This window comes from Schistocerca serialis, chromosome 1, assembly GCF_023864345.2.
Source record: "Schistocerca serialis cubense isolate TAMUIC-IGC-003099 chromosome 1, iqSchSeri2.2, whole genome shotgun sequence".
In the NCBI taxonomy this organism is placed as follows: domain Eukaryota; kingdom Metazoa; phylum Arthropoda; class Insecta; order Orthoptera; family Acrididae; genus Schistocerca; species Schistocerca serialis.
In genome coordinates this window covers 1,112,041,270-1,112,055,944 of record NC_064638.1, presented here as the reverse complement: position 1 = coordinate 1,112,055,944, position 14,675 = coordinate 1,112,041,270, and positions in this window count along the sequence as shown.

The window sequence follows — 14,675 nt, the reverse complement described above, 5'->3', positions numbered from 1 at the left end:
TTATCACGCAAGTGAAATGGTCGGTGACTGTTATAGAGTCGACAATGGTACAGGGGGTTGGGAAATGTAGAATAAACTACCCAATCCTTTTCTCGATCTGTTTGCTACTGCACCAGAGTTTGCAATAGATACTATTAAACAAATTGCACAATTATTATGGTTCGCAGTGAGTACTAAATTTCTTTCTGTTTATAGAATGTGAGGTTACCGTATTATTCCAACAAAATTTGAGCGAAGCTTTGCAAGCGCCTCAGATAATAGGGCTACATATGATGTTTCCTCGTGCTGTAGGGAAGCTTAACCCTTTGTTGCCTGACGGTACTTAAAAGTACCAGTAAGTTTTGACTCTCATTATTTTCTCGTGGTGCAGTTTCGTGATCTGAGAGCCCGTCGGTACGTAACAGTAACTCTGCTCTACTGTTTCATAGATGTTATTGTGCAATACATAGACCTCTCTGTCGGTCAGAGCTTGAAATTGTTTTTTGCGCGCTGCTGTGAAAACAGAAGATTGTATGTGCTTGTTTCAATGGTGTTACCTGAGTTTGTGTGCAATTTATTGAAATTTCCGTTGAGTTTTCCATTGTACGTTCTTACCTCCTTTGTTTTTTTATAATAGTTTGAAGCATTACGTTACAAGTGAATGAGATAAAGTGGAAAATATAAGGCGGACTTATTAGTACCGTCAGGTTGTGCGAACACTTTATTGTAGCAACAATGCGTTACCTCTCACTAGTTGTTCTGTTCACTTTTTCTCACACAGAAACAATTAGAACAAACAGGAAAGGTATTCCAGGAAATTTACCTAAAGAAAAATGTCTAAACCGTGGGGAATCAAATCACAGAGAGTCATCTTTAGACCTAACAGTATTTCAATGGAGGGAAAATAAAGTAGTGTATTTTGCGTCGAACTTCCATGGCACTGAACAGAGCGTAGTGACAAGAAAACAGAAAGGTGGAACTAGTATGACTATACCACGACCGGTTATTGTATGTGATTACAATAAACACATGGGTGGTGTGGATCATGCAGACAGATTACGTTCAACTTATGGTCTTGACAGGCGATCAAAGAAATGGTGGCACCGTCTCTTCTGGGGAGCAATAGAAATTGCTTTTGTCAATGCTTACGTCATTTTCAGTGATCTACATGGGGCACTGCCACTGCTGGAATTCAGGAGTGCTGTGGCACTAGGGCTAATGAATGAACAAGAAGTGCCAAATCTCAAAAAGAGAAACTCTGGTAAAGATGAAATAACTCCCCCAAAGAGAAGGAAGGATAACTTTTCTGTTCCGAAGAATGTACATCTTAGCAACCGAGAAAACCATTTTGCAGTGTTTAGTTGTAAAAGAGGACGATGCGAAATGTGTGCGAAAAATAAAATTCAGTCGAGACCACATTCACAATGTAGTACATGTAAAGTGTATTTGTGCTCCAATGAGAAAAAGAACTGTTTCCTACAATTTCATGAGGTATCACTAACACGAAATATGTGATATGTATAGCTAAGTTACTATGTATTGTGAAGTTGCTCAAGAATAAATTTATGCGAAATTTAAAAAAAAATTCAGAAATATCATATCATATTTCTGTTAATTAATTTTCTAATGTAAAAATATTTAATGTTTATGTGGAATAAAGTACTAGTTATAAAAATTGGATCATTTTTCTGCGCATATTGTGATTCTGTCCACGTAATCTGACGGTACTTCTGAGTACCAGGAGGGAAAAAAGTTGTGAAAAATAAGATAAAATTTTACAAAAAATCCTACCGTCATTTGAGGCCACAATAGCATAAATTCTGCAAAGAAAATGTTAAAAAGTAAATTTTTTCTTATGTCAGGAAACAAAGGGTTAAAAGAGTGATTACTGAAACCATGAATGAAAATCTATCACTAAGTAACTTTAGAGATGAGTTTTGCGAAATCAGCTCTCAGAAAGAGCACGATATGAACTCATAGGTTCTCATGTGTATCTTGTACAAAGGAATTCCGAAAATTTGGCTCAAAGTATTGAGGAAATCCGAGTAACACTGTCGGCGCTATCTGTAGAAATCCCAGACAGATATACGGTAAGAAGTGTAATTAAGGGTCATTGGGTAGAAGAAAGATCAAGGGCGATAGTTTGCACTAAACCACAGACATTCGTTGAATAGGATCAATTAGCCGTGCACACTGAGCAGTTTTGGGTTAGTGATACGAAACGCAAGAACGGGGAAGTAAATCTCTGTAACAACCAAGTACAATCCCCCGCAAGTGAACAAATTCGGCCTACTGTTGAATTTAAAAATTATATAGTGTGTTTACGAACTAATAAAAGACGACATTTTGCACCTCATTCCTCTGAGTGTCAAACATACGAGGCTTTTCGAGAAACAGTTAAGGGTGTTTCTGTTGTAATCAAGAAGGTCATTTTGCGCCTGACTATAGTAAAAATCGGGGCAGAGGGAAAACTAATAGACGCCAATAGAAGGGGCGGTGAAATAATATCAGTTTATTGATACGGAAGAGGCACAAATCATTTACGTGTAGGTACGTCCCCTTTATATGCGCCACTGTTCAGAGAGAACCTATTTGTCCGCTACTAGACTCCGGCAGTAATTTTCCTCTCACTGACGAACGGTGGTGTCGGCATATTGCATCATTTCCAATCGTCCGCATGTACAGGAGTCATATTTGCGTTGCAGCTGTGTCAATGGAGAGTCCTTTCCTGTGAAGGTACTGTTCTCTTGTATGTTAAAATTCAGAAGCTGAGTTGGCCTATTCAGTTTATTATTAAGCAGTTGGCTGTGGGGGTTACAATGGGATATGATTTTTTTAAAGAAAACAGTTGTGTTTTTGATTATGTGGATTCCGCCATTCAATTTAATTTTAGGCCGCGTGTAAAAAACCTTTGGTGACAGCATCAGAGTCGACCTAATGTGTGTACCATCAAATGTAGTGTTTCCAAATTTGATACATCAAATTTGAGTACTGAACAGAGGGAGACCTTGTTAGAGGCGTTAGGGCGATTTCCTGAAGTGCTGACGGACCGCTTGGGTGTCACAAATAAAACTGAGTACACTGTTCAGTTGACTGATAAGGTACCGGTCCGCCAGGCTACCTTTCATTTATCCTCTCTGAAGAAGGAGTTGCAGCAGTTGGTGTATTAAGTGCTGGCGGAGGGAGTGATTAGATCTTCTGTGTCTCCCTACACCTCGCCTATGTTCTTAGTGACTAAGCCTCAACGGCAAGGTTACTGACAGGTAGTGTATTATAGACCGCTCAACAAAAAAAAAAATAGTTTTAGGATCTGTCCCGTGCCAGATTTGCATAATTGCTTTTCTTGGCTTCCTTTAGCTAAGTATTTTTCCGTCTTGGACTTAAACCAGACCTATCATTAAAATTCCTTTGGCTGAGGAATGTAAAGCGCTGACTGCATTTACTACCAACTGGAATTTGAGTGTAATAGGGAGAATTTTGGTCTTCCACAGGGGCGGCGGTGTTAACTCTTTCATCAGATTCGATCTTGGGATACTTTAAATGTGTGTCCAAAACTGTGTTGATGATGTGATCTATAATCGTACCTTTGACGATCATTCCTAGAAAGATTGCCTGAAGCTGGACTCACAGCTTCACTTCCAAAGTCAACTTAATGGGAAAGGAAATCTCATTTTTGGGGCATATAGTTTCTGCTGATGGAGTGTCTATCGATCATCAACGGACTCTGTTACTGTTGGTATGGTGGGAGCTATTAGGAATGGTAAGGTGGCAGGCTAACATGAATTTATCCATCCTTTGAAACAAATTTACTAACAAACAATTGTCACACAACTGTTATTAAGGAAACATATTGTCCGACCACTTTACTTTTTTGTAAAAGGTTACTCATTACAAGGTTTAGTCATAATTAATACTGTTTACACTGATCCAACATCCAGGGTAAAATACTGATGATACAGTAGTGCCAAATTTGAGCCCAAAGCAATTATAACACCGATTAAAAGTTTCAACTCAACCTCGATAACTATTGGAGATAAAAGGTTTATAATAACCAAGGCTATTTCAAAAATAGATGTTGTAACATTTAAAAAAATTTATAATAAAAGTGATAGCAACTCAAACCTAAGAAATGTATTCAGATAAATCCTATTTAACTGAGCACTTGAAATACACAACGAAATACAGCGGAACCACCTTATCACAGTTTTTGTATATGCCAGTTTTTTTGGACCAGAGTTAAAAATTTTCTGATTTGCAGTAGAGGAGTGCCGAACAATTTCAAACTTAAGGGTGCAAACTTCTTCAGTGTGGCCTTAGCTCCCAGTTGGTACACATCGACAGCGGAGAAAGATACGTATACAGCGTGTTACAAAAAGGTACGACCAAATTTTCAGGAAACATTCCTCACACACAAATAAAGAAAAGATGTTATGTGGACATGTGTCCGGAAACGCTTAATTTCCATGTTAGAGCCCATTTTAGTTTCGTCAGTATGGAGCACGTTATCATGATTTCATACGGGATACTCTACCTGTGCTGCTACAACATGTGCCTTTACAAGTACGACACAACATGTGGTTCATGCACGATGGAGCTCCTGCACATTTCAGTCGAAGTGTTCGTACGCTTCTCAACAACAGATTCGGTGACCGATGGATTGGTAGAGGCGCACCAATTCCATGGCCTCCACGTTCTCCTGACCTCAGCCCTCTCGACTTTCATTTACGGGGGCATTAGAAAGCTCTTGTCTACGCAACCCCGGTACCAAATTTAGAGCCTCTTCGTGCTGGTATTCTGGACGGCTGTGATACAATACGCCATTCTCCAGGGCTGCATCAGCGCATCAGGGATTCCGTGCGAAGGAGGATGGATTCATGTATCCTCGCTAACGGAGGACATTTTGAACATTTCCTGTAACAAAGTGTATGAATATACTTGGAAGGAGAGACAGCATTGGTTGTATTTTTTGTTTTTGTTTTATTAACCGCAAAATCGATTTTCGGTCACTTAGTGACAATCTTCAGTGCTGTAATATACAATTTAAATTAGTAGGAACTGGTGTCAACAAGCTTAGAGCCATCACATGTGCGGTTAATTAAAAAAAAAAAAAGAAATTACGACCAATTCTGTCTCTCCTTCCAAGTATACCAATTATCTGGTCGTGGTGCACAGGACACTCCATGGAGTCGCCAATCAATAAAGTGTATAAAGTCACGCTGGTACGTTCTGTTGCTGCGTGTTTCCATTCCATGATTAATGTGATTTGAAGAGAAGTAATAAAATGAGCTCTAACATGGAAAGTAAGCGTTTGCAGACACAAGTCCATATAACATATTTTCTTTCTTTGTGTGTGAGGAATGTTTCCTGAAAGTTTGGCCGTACCTTTTTGTAACACCCTGTATAGCTTCTTTTCTGTGTTTACTTCGTAGATTCTTACTTAAATTGCGTGTGAGTTCCGTATAGGAGGTGTAATTTGGAGATTTAGTTACTGTAATCGTAAATTCAGGCAGATTGTAGCGCAGTCATTAGGCATTTGCACAGGTTAGTTTATACATTCTTTGCGTGTTTCCCTTGCGTTATCTAGGCACGGACTCGTGTTTCAGTAACTGTTGTTCAATATCGATTAGAATGGACAGGGACTGTCATTGCTGTGTTCGGATGAGGGCTGAGTTGGCATCCCTTGGCTCACAGCTGCAGGCGGCGCTGACTTCGGTTGCACAGCTTGAGGCTGTTGCCAATGGGCACCAGTGTGGGGAGCTGGACTTGGGTATCACGGGGATGTCAACCTCGTCCCGTCTGTCCCCAGATCAGTCTGCCGCTGTGGTTGCCCCGGTTGCTGCCCGCAGTGGGGCTGAGCTCTCGCCTGTGGTTGATTGGGAGGTCGTTCCAAGGCGTGGCAGGCAGCGAAAGACGTCCCTGGAGTCTGACCAGAAAGCCTCCTCGGTGCGTCTGACAAACAGGTTTAGGTACTGTCTCTGACTGAGCCATATGCAGCTGCCTGTCCTGTTTCAGAGGATGATTCTCAGCCTTCGAGGTCCGGGCAATCGCAGAGGGTGGGCTTATTGGTAGTTGGGAGCTCCAATGTCAGGCTCATAATGGGGCCCCTTAGGGACATGGCGGCTAAGGAGGGGAAGAAATCCAGTGTGCACTCCGTGTGCATTCCGGGTGGAGTCATACCTGATGTGGAAAGGGTCCTTCCGGATGCCATGAAGGGCACAGGGTGCAGCCAGCTGCAGGTGGTGGAACATGTCGGCACTAATGACGTGTGTCGCTTTGGATCTGAGGAAATTCTCTCTGGATTCCAGCGGCTATCTGATTTGGTGAAGGCTGCCGGTCTTGCTTACGAGATGAAGGCAGATCTCTCCATCTGCAGCATCGTTGACAGAACCGACTGCGGACCTTTGGTGCAGAGCCGGGTGGAGGGTCTGAATCAGAGGCTCAGACGGTTTTGCGACCGTGTTGGCTGCAGATTCCTTGAATTTCGCCATAGGGAGGTGGGGTTTCGGGTTCCGCTGAATAGGTCAGGAGTTCACTACACTCAGCTGGCGGCTACACGGGTAGCGGAGGCTGTGTGGCGTGGACTGGGCGGTTTTTTAGGTTAGAAGGCCTCGGGAAAGTATGGGGTGGGGCTGCAATCTCAAAGGGTGCATGGCAAATACAGGACGTGCTTGGATCAAGGAACAGTCGGTATTATAGTTGTAAATTGCTGTAGTTGTGCTGAGAAAGTCCCTGAGCTTCAAGCGCTAATAGAAAGCACAGAAGCTGAAATCGTTATAGGTACAGAAAGCTGGCTAAAGCTTGAAAGAAGTTCTGCAGAAATTTTTACGATGTCTCAGACGGCGTTCAGGAAAGATAAATTAGGCAGAATTAGTGGTGGAGTGTTTGTGTCTGTCAGTAGTGGTTTATATTGTAGTGATGTCGAAGTAGCTACTCCGTGCGAATTGGTTTGGGTGAAGGTTATACTTAACAGCCGAACTAAGTTAGTAATTGGCTCCTTCTACCGACCCCCAGACTCCGATGATATAGTTGCTGAACAGTTCAGAGAAAATTTGAGTCTCGTAACAAATATATACCCCACTCATACGGTTATAGTTGGTGGGGACCTTCCCTCGATATGTTAGCTAAAATACTTGTTCAAAACCGGTGGTAAGCAAAAAACATCTTCCGAGATTGTCCTAAATGTTTTCACCGAAAATTATTTCGAGCAGTTAGTCCACGAACCCACGCAAATTGTAAATGGTTGCGTAAACACACTTGACCTCTTAGCCACAAACAATCCAGAGCTAATGGAGAGCATCATGAGGGATACAGGGATTAGTGATCACAAGGTCGTTGGAGCTAGGCTCAATACCGTTTCTTCCAAATCCACCAGAAACAAACAGAAAATAATTTTATTTAAAAAAGCGGATAAAGTGTCACCAGAAGCCTTCCTAAGAGACAATATCCGTTCTTTCCGAACTGACTATGCAAATGTAGACGACATGTGGCTCAAATTCAAAGATATAGTAGCAACAGCAATTGCGAGATTCATACCTCATAAATTGGTAAGAAATGGAACTGATCCGCCATGGTACACAAAACAGGTCCGAACGCTGTTGCAGAGGCAACGGAAAAAGCATGCGGAGTTCAGAAGAACGCAAAATTACGAAGATTGGCTAAAATTTACAGACGCGCGAAATTTGGCACGGACTTCAATGTGAGATGCCTTTAATAGGATCCACAACGAAACATTGTCTCTAAATTTGGTAAAAAATCCGAAGATATTGTGGTCGTATGTAAAGTGCACAAGCGGCAAAGCGCAGTCAATACCTTCGCTGCGCAGTGCCGATGGTACTAATACCGACGACTGTGGCGCTAAAGCAGAGTTATTGAACGCAGTTTTCCGAAATCCCTTCACCAGGGAAGACGAATGGAATATTCCAGAATTTGAAACACGAACAGCTGCTAGCTTGAGTTTCTGAGAAGTAGATACCTTAGGTGTTGCGAAGCAACTCAAATCGCTTGATATGGGAAAGTCTTCAGGTCCAGATTGTATACCGATTAGGCTCCTTTCAGATTACGCTGATACAATAGCTCCCTACTTAGCAATCATATACAACCGCTCGCTCACGGATAGATCTGTACCTACAGATTGGAAAATTGCGCAGGTCGTACCAGTGTTTAAGAAGGGTAGTAGGAGTAATCCATCGAACTACAGACCTATATCATTGACGTCGGTTTGCAGTAGGGTTTTGGACCATATATTGTATTCAGACATTGTGAATCACCTCGAAGGGAACGATCTATTGATACGTAATCAGCATGGTTTCAGAAAACATCGTTCTTGTGCAACGCAGCTAGCTCTTTATTCGCACGAAGTAATGGTCGCTATCGACAGGGGATCTCTACATTTCCGGAAAGCTTTTGAGACCGTTCCTCACAAGCGACTTCTAATCAAGCCGCGGGCCTATGGGGCATCGTCTCAGTTGTGTGACTGGATTCGTGATTTCCTTCAGGAAGGTCGCAGTTCGTAATAATAGACGGCAAATCTTCGAGTAAAACTGAAGTGATATCAGGAGTTCCCCAGGGAAGCGTCCTGTACCTCTGCTGTTCCTGATCTATATAAATGACCTGGGTGACAATCGGAGCAGTTCTCTTAGGTTGTTCGCAGATGATGCTGTAATTACCGTCCAGTAAGATCATCCGAAGACCAGTATCAGTTGCAAAGCGATTTAGAAAACACTGCTGTATGGTGTGGCAGGTGGCAGTTGACGCTAAATAACGAAAAGTGTGAGGTGATCCACATGAGTTCCAAAAGAAATCCGCTGGAATTCAATTACTCGATAAATAGTACTATTCTCAAGGCTGTCAATTCAGCTGAGTACCTGGGTATTAAAATTACCAACATCTTCAGTTGGAAAGGCCACATAGATAATATTGTGGGGAAGGCGAGCCAAAGGTTGCATTTCATTGGCAGGACACTTAGAAGATGCAACAAGTCCACTAAAGAGACAGCTTACACTACACTCGTTGGTCCTCTGTTAGAATATTGCTGGGGGGTGTGGGATCCTTACCAGGTGGGATTGACGGAGGACATCGAAAGGGTGCAAAAAAGGGCAGCTTTTTTTGTATTATCACGTAATAGGGGAGAGAGTGTGGGAGATAAGATACGCGAGTTGGGATGGAACTCATTAAAGCAAAGACGTTTTTCGTCGCGGCGAGATCTATTTACGAAATTTCAGTCACTAACTTTCTCTTCCGAATGCGAAAATATTTTGTTGAGCCCAACCTACATAGGTAGGAATGATCACCAAAATAAAATAAGAGAAATCAGAGCTCGAACAGAAAGGTTTAGGTGTTCGTTTTTCCCGTGCGCTGTTCGGGAATGGAATGGTAGAGAGATAGTATGATTGTGGTTCGATGAACCCTCTGCGAAGCACTTAAATGTGAATTGCAGAGTAATCATGTAGATGTAGATGTAGTCGAACGCCAAATTAAGATGGGTGTATAACAGATTACGAAAGGTAATTACTTAACTTACAAACAAATCTATAGCATCAGAATTCATCCGCTGCTACTTCAGGGGTGTACAGCGCCGTAGTTTTGCCGTCTTATTTTATTTCACACGTCAGTCTTGCGCACACTTCCTGATAATACATTACACTCATAATTAATCTGGCGTGATAAACATAAATCAGTAACCACTGGTCCCACGCATGCACACAAATAACGGGCATCACTAGGGAAAACGCAATAACAACCTTGTAATATGAACAGTTAAAACAAACAAATGATCAGTCACGAAATAATGGAACTAATGGCGCCCCACAAGAGCAGACTCATTTCCAGTTTTGCAAAGATGAACAACTAAAACACACAGATGCCGAAGACCTCAACGCCCGCATCTCGTGGTTGTGCGGTTGCGTTCTCGCTTCCCACGCACGGGTTCCCGGGTTCGATTCCCGGCGGGGTCAGGGATTTTCTCTGCCTCGTGATGGCTGGGTGTTGTGTGCTGTCCTTAGGTTAGTTAGGTTTAAGTAGTTCTGAGTTCTAGGGGACTGATGACCATAGATGTTAAGTCCCATAGTGCTCAGAGCCATTTCTTTGAAGACCTCAACAATAAGATTGCTCAGATTCACATGGCGTTATCAAGCACTCCTGTGTCAATGCAACCAGGGAGCAGCGACAGTATTGTGATGGCTTTACAAGCCTCCAGCTGCCGCTTTAACCGCCGATGGCCGATCTCCTTGTATAGTATAACTAGGCCGCGTTATCATTTCAGGGGCGGCCAAATTGTTTTTCAGCTCATACATGGACATCTGCCAGCACAGGGCCCCACTCGCCACCTTCTTCCGGCGGCTGGTAACTCAACTCCTTCGCTCCCCGAGCCATGCCGCCTCGCGGACAACAGTCGCATCACAAGCGTATCTGGTAAAGAGATTATACACAACTAGCGATTCCATCAGAGAGACACAAAGTCGAACAAAGCCAAACTTTGCGGAAGTAGTAAACCACAACCTTCCAGGTCATCAAATAATCTTCAAAGAACCGAAGAGTGCTAGTGTCTTCTCTGGAGGTCAAAAAATAACATGTACTTTGTGCTTGCTGAGAATCTTACCTATTTTTGACATAGAAAGCAAGAAGAAGAAAAAGAAAGAAAAAGATGCAGAAAAATTTAAGTTCATGGCTTTCTCACCACTTGTAGAAAGCCTATCATAAAAGATACAACGGATCGTCAGGAAGCATAAGGTAAAAATGATTTTGCGAATGCATGTTATGATTTAAAACGGCTATTAATCGTCAGTAGTGTTCGTTCCTTCGGACATGCATGCATTTCTGAAAGAAGATTGCATTACACTATATATACAGACACTGCATTAATGTATGTCAAACTTGAGGCTATTCTTAAGGCCTGTTTGGAAATACTGATCACGAAAACTAAATACTACGGTTCAATTTCCTTCCGACAAACAATTTACTATGTGCTCCATAATTCCTCTCCTTTGCTAACCTCTTCATCTCAGAGAAGCACTTGCAACCTACCTCCTCAATTACTTGCTGGATGAATTCCAATCTCTGTCTTCCTCTACAATTTTTGCCCTCTACAGCTCCCTCTAGTACCATGGCAGTCATTCTTTCATGTCTTAACATATGTCCTACCATCTTCATTTCTCCATCGATTCTGCGCAGAACCTCCTCATTCCTTACCTTATCAGTCCATCTAATTTTCAACATTCGTCTGTACCACCACATCTCAAATGCTTGGATTGTCTTCCGCTCCAGTTTTCCCACAGTCCATGTTTCACTACCATGCAATGCTGTACTCAAGACATACATTCTCAGACATTTCTTTCTCAAATAATGGCCGATATTTGATATTAGTAGCTTTCTCTTGGCCAGGAACGCCCTTTTTGTCATTTCTAGTCTACTTTTGATGGCCTCCTTGCTCCGTCAGTCATTGGTTATTTTATTGCCTTGGTAGCAGAATTCCTTAATTTCATTTACTTTGTGACCATCAATCCCGATGTTAAGTTTTCCGCTGTTCTCATTTCTACTACTTCTCATTACCTTCGTCTTCCTTTGATTTATTCCCAATCCATACTCTGTACTCATAGACTGTTCATTCCATTCAGTAGATCATGTGATTCTTCTTCACTTTCAGTCAGGATAGCAATGTCATCAGTGAATCGTATCATTGATATCCTTTTAGGCTGAATTTTTTTCCCACTCTCAAATCTTTCTATTGCTTCTATCGTCGCTTCTTCGATATACGGGTTGAACAGCAGGAGCGAAAGACTACATCCCTGTCTTGCACCCTTTTTAATCCGAGCATTTCGTTCTTGGTCGTCCACTCTTGTTATTCTTTCCTGGGCCTTGTACACATTGTATATTACATCTTGCACCATTTTACATTGTCGAACGCTTTTTCCAGGTCGACAAATCCTACGAACGTGTCTTGATTTTTCCTTAGTCTTCTTTCTGTTATCAAACGCAATGTCAAAATTGCCTGTCTCATGCCTTTACCTTTCCTAAAGCCAAACTGATCGTCATCTAGCGCATCCTCAATTTTCTTTTCCATTCTTGTGTATATTATTTTTGTAAGCAACTTAGATGCGTGAGCTCTGCGATAATTCTCGCACTTGTCAGCTCTTGCCGTCTTCGGAATTGTGTGGATGATGCTTTCCCGAAAGTCAGAAAGTACGTCACCAGACTCTTACATTCTACACACCAACGTGAATAGTCATTATGTTGCCACTTCAGCCAACGATATTTGATAATCTGATGGAATGTTATCCATTCCCTCTGCCTTATTTGATCTCAAGTCTTCAAAGCTCTTGTAAATTCTAATTCTGGCTCCACTATGTCTTCTAAATCGACTCTTGTTTCTTCGTCTATCACATCAGACAAATCTTCCCCTTCATAGGGGCTTTCAATGTTTTCTTTCCTTCTACACGCTCTCTCCTTTGCATTTAACAGTGGAATTCCCTTTTGCACTCTTAATATTATCACCCTTGCTTTTAATGTCGCCGGCCGAAGTGGCCGCGCGGTTCTGGCGCTGCAGTCTGGAACCGCGAGACCGCTACGGTTGCGGGTTCGAATCCTGCCTCGGGCATGGATGTGTGTGATGTCCTTAGGTTAGTTAGGTTTAACTAGTTCTAAGTTCTAGGGGACTAATGACCTCAGCAGTTGAGTCCCATAGTGCTCAGAGCCATTTGAACCATTTTTTTTAATGTCACCGAAGGTTGTTTTGACTTTCCCGTATGCTGAGTCTGTCCTTATGACAATCATTTCTTTTTCGATGTCTTCACAGTTTTCCTGCAGCCATTTTGTGTTAACTTTCCTGCACTTCCTATTTATTTTATACCTCAGGGACTTGTATTTCAGCTGATCCAGGCGGAGGTTCGAGTCCTCCCTCGGGCATGGGTGTGTGTGTTTGTCCTTATGATAATTTAGGTTAAGTAGTGTGTACGCTTAGGGACTGATGACATTAGCAGTTAAGTCCTATAAGATTTCACACACATTTGAGCATTTTTGACTTGTATTTCTCTATTTCTGAGATTCCCGGAACATTTTTGTACTTCCTCCTTTCATAGCTCAATTGAAGTATTTTTTCTGTTACCCATGTTTTCCTTCTCAACTTCTGTGATGGCCCTTCTTAGAGATGTCCATTCCTCTTCAAATGTACTGCCTACTCAAATATTCCCAATTGCTGTATCTATAGGTTAGAGAAACTTAACCGTATCTCCTCATTCCTTAGCACTTCCATACCCCACTTCTTTGCGTATTGATTCTTTCTGACTAATGTCTTAAACTTCAGCCTACCCTTCATCATTATTATATTGTGATCCGAGTCTATGTCTGCTGCTGGATAAGCCTAACAATCCAGTACCTGATTTAGGAATCTCTGTCTGACCATGACGTAATCTAACTGAAATCATCCCGTATCACCCTGCCTATTCCAAGTATACCTCCTCCTCTTGTGATTCTTGACCAGAGTATTCGCTGCAACTAGCTGTAACTTATTACAGAACTCAATTAGTCTTTCTCCTCTCTCATTCCTTGTCCCAAGCCCATATTCTCCTGTATCCATTTCTTCTACTTCTTCCGCTTCAACTACATTCTAGTCTCCCGTGACTATTACATACTGTATTATCCAGTCAATATTCTCATACACTTTCTCAGTCTCTTCATCTTCAGATTGCGACGTCGGCATGTATACCTGAACTATCGTTGTCGGTGTCGGTTTGCTGTCGATTCTGATAAGAACAGCGCTATCACTGAACTGTTCGCAGTAACATACTCTCTGCCCTACCTACCTATTTATAACAAATCCTACGCCCATTATACCATTTTCTACTGGTGTTCATATTACCCTGTACTCATCTGATCAGAAATCCTTGTCTTCTTACCACTTCACTTCACTGACCCCTTCTATTTCAAGATTGAGCCTTTACATTTCTCTTTTCAGATTTTCTAGTTTCCCTATCACGTTAAAGCTTCCGACATCCCACGCCCCGACTCGTAGAACGTTATCCTTCCGTTGATTATTCAATCTTTTTCCAATGGAGGATTATTCCGGAATCTCTTGCCAGTGGAGAGATCATCAGGACACTTCTTCAAATACAGGCCACATGTCCTGAGGATATACTCTACGTGTCTTTAATGCAGTGGTTTATATTGCCTTCTGCATCATCATGCTGTTAATCATTGCTGATTTTTCCGTCTTTAGTGGCAGTTTCCCATCCCTAGGAAAAAAGAGTGCCCTGAAGCTCAGACTGCTCCTCCGTCCTCTTTGACAAGGCAGTTGGCAGAATGAGGGATGACTTCTTATGCTGTAAGAAAGCTCATTATTAATCTAAAATTGCATCTAAAAAAATCTAAAAAAAAAAAAAAATCTTAAAAAGCAGCGGCTGTTCCGAACCTAGGACCGAACATGTTTTCATTATGAATCAGAGACGCTACCCCTAGACCTAGAACGTGCTAGTGCCGCCCAAAATGCATGAGAGACTGATCTCACTCAGCAGAGTGCGAAGTAAGCTTCACTGATCTGACTATGGCTGTGCGATCTCAAGGGTGGGGAGGGCGAGGGGGAGAAGGCCGGCCGGTGTAGCCTAGCGGTTCTAGACGCTACAGTCTAGAATCGCGTGACCGCTACGGTCGCAGGTTCGAATCCTGCCTCGGGCATGGATGTGTGTGATGTCCTTAGTTTAGTTAGG